Source organism: Sciurus carolinensis, chromosome 3, assembly GCF_902686445.1.
Source record: "Sciurus carolinensis chromosome 3, mSciCar1.2, whole genome shotgun sequence".
In the NCBI taxonomy this organism is placed as follows: Eukaryota; Metazoa; Chordata; class Mammalia; order Rodentia; family Sciuridae; genus Sciurus; species Sciurus carolinensis.
In genome coordinates, this window is record NC_062215.1 from 53543640 (window position 1) to 53551925 (window position 8286).

At 41.1% G+C, this 8286-nt stretch overlaps 1 pseudogene; it reads right to left on the reverse strand.

The window, feature by feature from the left end:
- Positions 1-408: 408 nt before the first annotated feature.
- LOC124979354 (mitochondrial fission regulator 2-like) lies at positions 409-1162 on the reverse strand (annotated as a pseudogene).
- Between the last annotated feature and the right edge of the window lie 7124 nt (positions 1163-8286).

Sequence of the window (8286 nt, forward strand, 5' to 3'; positions counted from 1 at the left end):
TTTTTGTTGCCAATACTTTGGCCAACAGCTTTTGTGCATCATCAGTTTTTTCCTCAGATCACTGTCCTTCTGACTGTGAAATGTGATGTCCAAACCTTGAAGCTTCTGGACTAGAAAATGGAGAAGACTCCCAAGATCTATTTTTTTTTTTTTTTTTGTCAAAGGAGTCGTCTTCTTGGAGTGCAAATTTCTGTTTAAGCGCATGTGATATTAAGGACACTGGATCCTAATGTGAACTTTGTCCTTTCCACTTATGAATGAGTCTACCACCAGGTGACTATTCAATAGCATGAAGCTTGACCTTATTCATATCCTTTAGAACATCCAACATGTTTGGAACATCTGTATCTCTCTTGCTTTTTGAATGATGACTATAACTGGTCTTAATAGCATCAGAGTGGTGCTTTTTTATTTTAGCTGTTGGATTATCTGATCACAAATATGAGTACATCCTGGTTGTATAGGAGGAAAACTTAAAGGTTGAAGAGAAGAAAACTGAGGAGGAAGCATTGGAGGAGGAGAAGGAGAAGGAAGCACTGCACTTGGAAACTGATCTGATTCCACACTAAGTTCAGTTGTCCCCAGTGATGGCATTTGTCCCACACCACTGGGCTCATTGTTCAAGTCAAAGAAGCCAAAAATTGTTCTATTTCTTAGTTCCTGCATTTCCACAATTGCTGCAATCTGAGAGCGAAGAAAAGTAAGCTCATCTTCATTTTTAATTGCAGCTTCACTTACAGGCAGATCATTTTTCACTGGTGTGTTGTGTCTTTGAGCTGATAACAGTGGATCCGAAACTAGTTGTAAAGTATGGAAAAATTCAATTTTTTTCCTTTTCTTCATTTTTCCATGTACTAGTTCAAAATCTGAGATAACTGGCTTCTTCCTCATTTGCCACACACAAAATATCAGCAAAAGATGGAACCATAGATCCACAATTATCAGACTCTACAGAGTTCAAGGGCAGGATCAACTCAAAAGCAGGTCTTTGACAAGGTTCTAAAGGAAGCATTTTCCCAATAATACAAATAATACTCTGATCTGATCCATAGTCTTTATTTGCCCAAATCAGTAAAACCTGGTCTATGGGAACATCAAAATATGTCAGTATCTCTCTTAAGATTTTCAGTATGAGAGACATTGAAGAAGAAAATTCAGGGAAAAATGATCAGTTTCTTGGTACCTTCCTCAGAAGTCGAGACTCTGACCACGAAGAAAACACAAAGCGTTGGGTAATAAGGAGATGGCTTCCGCATCCTGCAGCAGGGAATGCCAGTGTCCGTCCTGGCCCTGGTCCAGAAGCACTCAGACTCGATCCCGGGTTGCCCGCAAACCACCAATTCAGGCGACCAGAGGAGACGATGCTAGGAGCAAAGGGCATAAGCCAACTGGTCACTCCTGCAGCTGGGACAACTCCGCGGGAGGCACACCCAGTCACCCCCCGCCCAGGCAGCCAGTCGCGCCTCCTTCACACTGTTATCCTTGAAAAACATTTTCTTCAACATTGATTACTGAGTATTTTTCCACACATACAAAAAAGGAGAAAAATGTATACTCAACAATGACATTCTGTGACTTTGGCAACAAATAGAAAAAGGACAAGTTTTTGATCAGGCATATTCTAGTTCCAGAAAATTATCATAATATGACCAGACAAAATGTAAGAAATGTATGTATTTTCTGATTATTAGAGCCTTGTGAATAATAGTGCACATGTAGAAATACCATAAACATTTGCCGTAACTGATCTGGTTAAAAATATTATGAAAGAAGCAAATCATAGAGACAGAAAGTGGACTAATGACTGCTAGCAGCTGAGGGGAGGGAGAAGTGGGGAGTGACTGCTAATGGGAGTAGAGTTTCTTTCAGGAAAGATGAAAATGTTCAAAAATGAGATTCGGGCTGATAGTTGCAAAATGTTATGATCTATTAAGACCTTTGAATTGAAACTTTTACTTGGGTGAAGTTTATCTCTAGAGGACTGTTTCAGCATTTTGTAATGCATTAAATGAATGGAACACTCTGGAACTATCATAAATGATGTTAATTTCTTCCCTTGTGTATGGAAAGATATTCACAATAACTGTTATGTTAAAACTCCAAGTTACTCTTACACACATGCACACACACACACACACACACACACACACGCAGAAAACATGCAGCTTGCCCTTGTTTGAAGCTGATGAAACCTGCCCTGTGTGTCATTGTGAAAATGAAAACAAGACACACAAGGTGCTCATCATCCATGCTGTACCTGATATACTTTGCAAATAAAAAGTCTGTCACATATCTGCTATGGTAGCCAAGATCTCCATTTCCTCCAGGAGACTGCAGGTTAGTGGGCAGGGGGTCAAGGGCCCAGGATGCCTCATTCCAGTGCATTCTCCTGACTTGGGATCTGGCACTGTCCAGGCTGGCAATCCCTTGCATTTTCTACAATGCAAAAGAATCTTTGCCTGCATCCTTAGCATCAGCTCTTCCTATTTAGGGGATGCACTTTCTCCATTCCACTCTTGCATCTTCTTCCTAGTAGGACCCATCACAGCTCCTGCTCAAGCATCTCTCCCACCCCAGGGGTCACCACTTCAGCTTCTGCACAATCTCTTGGTCTTTGTGTTCTTTTAGGATTGCTCAGTCCATGTTTTGCTTAAATGTATGTTTTTTGATAATCTGAGAGAGCCTTGAGAGCAGAAACAACATCATTCCCATGACTGTTTCCTCAGGCCCTCACACAGGGACAGGACAGCATCAGGTCAATGAATGAGGGCTGAACTGAGCTGGATAGAATATTAGGCATTGCCTGCATGTGAGATGAACAAATGGGGAGGAGTCAAGAGCCCAGGAGCCTAAATAAATTAATGACCAGACAGATAAAAATGCAGGCAGAGTGTCAGGAAAGTGTGTCACTGCTCTGCAAATTCCATCTGGAATATCACTCATCTGAAGTAACAGAACAAGCAATGTAGATGTGGGAACTGCGAGTTACCTTTGATTCTAAAGTGGTTTGGAGCTCCAGCTTGGGAAATAGGATGGGGACAGACCTAACAAATGAATGGATTTATTACTTCAGTTTACTGAGTTGAATTCCTAGATACCCAATGTCAGTGGAAGAAGATTCTGAGTCAGAACTTTGGGTCCCAACTCTAGCTTAACATACGTAATAGTTTTTAGAGCAAAACACTATCATTTGCTAGATCATGTGTCTGGACAATGTGTTAAATGATATACATATATTAAGATCTTACATTTATAGAAACACTGTCTGGATCTGCTTTCTTGTTTTATAGATGAGGGACTTAGAAGGTTCATGAGTTTTCCAAAGTCATTAAACTAGTAAGTGATAGAGCCCAAATCTGTTTGCCATCTTTTCTCTGCCAGGTCTACTCCCAAACTAGTCTAATGCTGGAGTTCAGGACCCTCCAGAACCACTCCCTGACAGGAGGAGGGTAGGAGACAGGAGGGTGAGGGAAAGGCAGGGGATGCCCAGAGGAATCCTGCTTCCTGGACTGCAAAGCAAGGCAAGCATCCATCAATTTTTAATGTGCATCAGAATCACCTGCAATGCTGACTTTAAAAACTATGTTTAAGGCTGGTGCAGTGGCACATGCCTGTAATCCTAGTTACTCAGGAGGCTGAGGTGGGAGGATTATAAATTTGCAGCTGATCTGAGCAACATACCAATACCCCATCTCACAAAATTTTTAAAAAAAAAGGATTTTCAGTAAGTCCCCTTCCTTGAGATGTGGTCATTACATCTCTCCTCAAAACCAAGTCCATTTTCCCAAGCACCTGGTATCTCTGATCCCTCATTATGGGAAACATGCTCTGAGTTTTAAGAGTCAGTTGACCTAAACACTGGGATGTTTAGATGGCCCCTCTCCTGTGGGCTCCGAAGAGAGGGGAGACAAAGTGAGAGTGATACATAAAAGTGCTCCATGCTTGGTGTCTAAAACTGGCCTTTGTTCCTTCTCTATTGCTCCCCAGTTGTGTGACCTTGAGGGTATCCACAACCTCTCTGAGCTGCCTACTTGCACCCATAATGCTTTCTTATGTGTTTGAGAATCACAAGCAACAGGGTATATGACTACACCAAGGAAAATGAGTGCTAAAATGATCAGAAAGATCATTATATTACCTTTGAACACCAAGGGATCAAATTATAAGTAGATGTTTTAAAGTATGTATGATTGTGAAAGACTGAAAAGAAGATAAAAAGAAGAGAGAGGGGACACCTTATACCTCCAGGCCTCACCTGTGCACTGTGCTGCTCTCAGAAACCCCAAGCTCTTCTGCCTCCACCTGCCTCCTGCTTTCAGTGCTGGTCACAGGAAGGACATAGGAAACCTGAAGGAGGGCTGGGAGACTCAGGGCTTCCTAGGGTAAAGGTGAAAAGCAGGGGTAGTGGCCTTTGGTCCTCATATAGGAGGAGACACAAGACAGACTGTGGGTGCCTCTGCAGGGCCAGGGACCTGAGAGCTGAGGCTTGAGCTCTGGATTAGGAAGGAAGGGACTCAGTCATGGCTGTGCCAGGTTATCTGTTTGGAGGAGGCCTCAGGGAAGCAATCCCAAGATGGCTTCTTCTTCAGATGAACCCAGTTGCCTCAATGTTAATGTCTATGAGCAAGGACCTTGGGAAATTAATCTTCTTTACAAGGAATTGGTCAGATTCTCTCTCCTCCTCCCCCTTGGTAACCTTCCCCTTCCCTTTTTCTGGTGGATAGAATGAGTTTGAATCTCCCAAACCATAGAGCCCTCAGCCCAAACTCTATGCCCTAACCACTATCTCAGAGCTGAAAGGAATCTAGATTCAAACCAGCCACTCCATCCCCTCTCCATAGAGGAACTGGTCTCAGCATTACTGTCCAGAAAATGCCTGTCATCTGTTCTTTCTATCTCTTCTTTGATGGGAGTCACTACCTTCAAGCAGATCTCAAGCAAAGAGCCTCCAGTCTCATATTTGGTAGCTGTCAAGCAACGTCTCTTCATGCTGCAGGGGAGGGAGAATGGTCTCAGGCTGGTCCCAGGTCCTCTAGTAGATGGACCATGATTATTGCTAAAGATCTAGGTTTCTCCCACTTTTCAGGACTAGCAATAACAAACTTGCTGGTCAAATTATGAGATGTGCAGAGTTGTCATTGGTGCCACCACTCAGATATCCTACAGAGTCATTTGCATACAGTAGTCACCCTCATTCATGGGGGATATGTTGCAAGGCCTCCAGTAGTGCCTGAAACTGCAGGAAGTTCTAAACCCTATGTATGCTGTGCTTTTTTCCTATACATGCCTACTTATGAAAAGTCTCATTTAGAAATCAAGCACAGCAATACCTAGCAATAGAACAATTACAATAATATTGTATAAAAGTCTAAAAAATTAAAGAATATAAAAGTTATTTAAAAATTATGAACTGATTATTTCTGGAATTTTTTCCATTTAATATTTTTGGACCCTAGTTGACAAAGGCTAACATACCACAGAAGACAAAAACATGGGTAAGTGGACACCATGGCACTTGGCCTCCCTCCTGCTCCAGAGGTTCTTGGATTTGGTCTTCACCACAAGCACTTCACTTCTCCGGGTAGTCCTGATGCCAAACACCTCTCACCAAAATAACCTCAGTTTTACTCTTGCCCGATAGTCTGTCTTGCCCTCTCCTTCCTCCTCCTCCTGATTTATTTGTATATTGTTGACAACAAACGTCAGACTAAGCACTGGAGACAGTGCCATGAAGAAGATGGATATGGTGCCTTCCTTCTAGAGCTTGCAGACCAAGATGAGAGAGGCTTTCTAAAAGCAAAGGATAAGAAAATACAATGCTTACGAACTGATGAGCACCCCATGGAAACAGTAACCTGAGATAGAGAGCAATGGGGGAGAGGAGCAGGCGAGTTCCTAGGTTGATGGTCAGAAAGGCTCTCTGAGAGGGCCTGGGGGGCAGCTCAATGGTAGAACTTGCTGCTTAGCATGCAGCAGAGCTAGAGCCCTGGGTTTATCCCCAGCACCAAACAAACAAGCCTCTGAGAAAGGCTCTGAGAAAGAGACATTTAATCTGGAAGAAGATCCTGCTAGGGAGGGAGGATAACATTTGCAAAGCCACTAAAGTAGGAAACAAACTGAGTTTGTGGAGGGCTGGTGGGAAGGCAGCCCTGGTTTTTGTAAGCAAAGCTGTGAGTGATGCAAAGTAGGGACAGATTAAACCAGGGGAGTGGCTCTGTTTTTATTCTGATTACAATGAGAAGTCACTGAAGTACTTTAAGCTGGGAAGTGGACTGTGTATTCAGAGATCAGGCAAATCCTAAACATTTTGGCAGAAAACTCCATTAGAAGCAGTGGATGTTGATTTTCACCTGTTCTGTAGTGAAGATTTTCTGGTGGGTATTCTTCAGCTATTCTTTGCATTTTGTGTTCTTTGCCCTCTTTTGTCTTTTGTTACTAATCATCATTTCTATTATTATTTTTCCTTCAAAAAAAGAAAATGAAATGATAGAATATCACCATTAGGCTACCCCAGTGAATGAATGGACCCACACGGTGGGCAACAGTACTGCAAACATCACAAAAAGACAGTTGATCAGACATTATTTGCTTCATGATAGAAAAAAACACACCCCCTCCCACAGTCTGGCAGATGGGTTGGAACTGGAGGCTGAGCAAGCCTCTGAACAGGAGGTCTGGAGCAGCCACCATATGGGAACCCTCAACTCTAGCCATTGTCCTCCAGGACAAATCACCCCCACAGTGAAGAGGAGTTACTGAGAACAGACCATAAATAGAGTATTTCAGGAGGAAAAAGATAAACAAAGACACTGTCCAGGTGAAATTTTAGAAGAGAAATAGAGCCAAGAGAGCTCAGCAAATGTGTCTGCATATTTCAACACTCCATCCAAACAATAAAACACGGAACTCTTAGACAGCAAAGTTAGGTAAATTAGGGCTAACTTCTTCCTTTTGAAAAGTCAGGAAAAGTAGCTGCACTTGAGGCTGAGTTATAGAAAGGATTTGAGTTCTTGAAAGAATGTAAAAAAATGGGCACTCGTCAATTTTAGAGAAAACTATTATTGGTGTGAGCTTATTGGCAATTTAGAACATCTACCAAAATGAAAGGGGTCATTCTTTTGAGGACATTTCCACTCACCAGACTTAATCTTTCAGCAGTATAAAGAGTAAAAAGATGTATTAGTAAATTTATGACAACATTGCTTTTAACTATAAAAACTTGCCATTAATCAAATATCTATCAATAGGTGATTATTGAATAAAATATATTATTGTACATGCATACAATGAATCCTATGTCATTGTAAAAAATAGTGAGTTATATCTTAATATAGTGATGTGAAAATTTCTTCCATGATAAAGTTTCAAATAAAAAATGCAAGTTTGTATGATCCTATTGGTAAAATTGATATACATGCACTTGCATATTATTAGAAAAACCTGCAAGTATATGTATTAAACCACCAAGATTGGGTATTAATTTTATTATTTTAAAAACTGAGATATTAAAAATCCTACCATGTGTATAATTTGACTGTCATTTACACTCCTAGGGATAGATAACCTAATAACCTAATAAATCATCCAAAATGGAATTAGCTTTATAAGTGAAGATGTCCATCACAGAATTATTTGTAATATTCTTTTTTCTTTTTTTTTTTTTTTAGTGAAGAGGCCAAATGCTCACCAATGGGGAAATTCTTGAGCCTCCTGGTGATACCTAGAACAGGTGAGATGTGATGTAGCATGTTTGGGAATAGGAAATTTCTTATGAGATGTTGACAAGAAGCAAAATTTTCTTCATGGACAGAAAAGTATTTGAAGTAAATGTACCAATATGTTGCATACAATGATCTCCATTCTTGGGATTAGACCTGATTTTCATTTATGTCTGTTTTGCAATGAAACAAGATCTGGAACTTCTCCTAGGAAAGATATTTTCATTCCTTCCAGTGTCTCCAGGGCTTAGCCCAGGACACGGGATCCTGCAGACATAAATGTATCTATTGAGAGATTTCAGTGGTTAAGATTCCAGCAAGGGTTCACTCCTCTATGCTGCTCAGCTCAGAGGTTAATCACAAAGAAACTACACACAGTCCAAGGAATTTTGCTTGATAAGTATATTTGAATTCTGGAGATTCTTTTTTAAAAAATATCTTTTAGTTCTCAATGAATCCTTTATTTTGTTTATTTATTTTTTTATGTGGTGCTGAGGATCAAACCCAGGGCCTCCCACATGCCAGGCAAGTGCTCTACTACTGAGCCACAACTCCAGCCCCTGGAGAT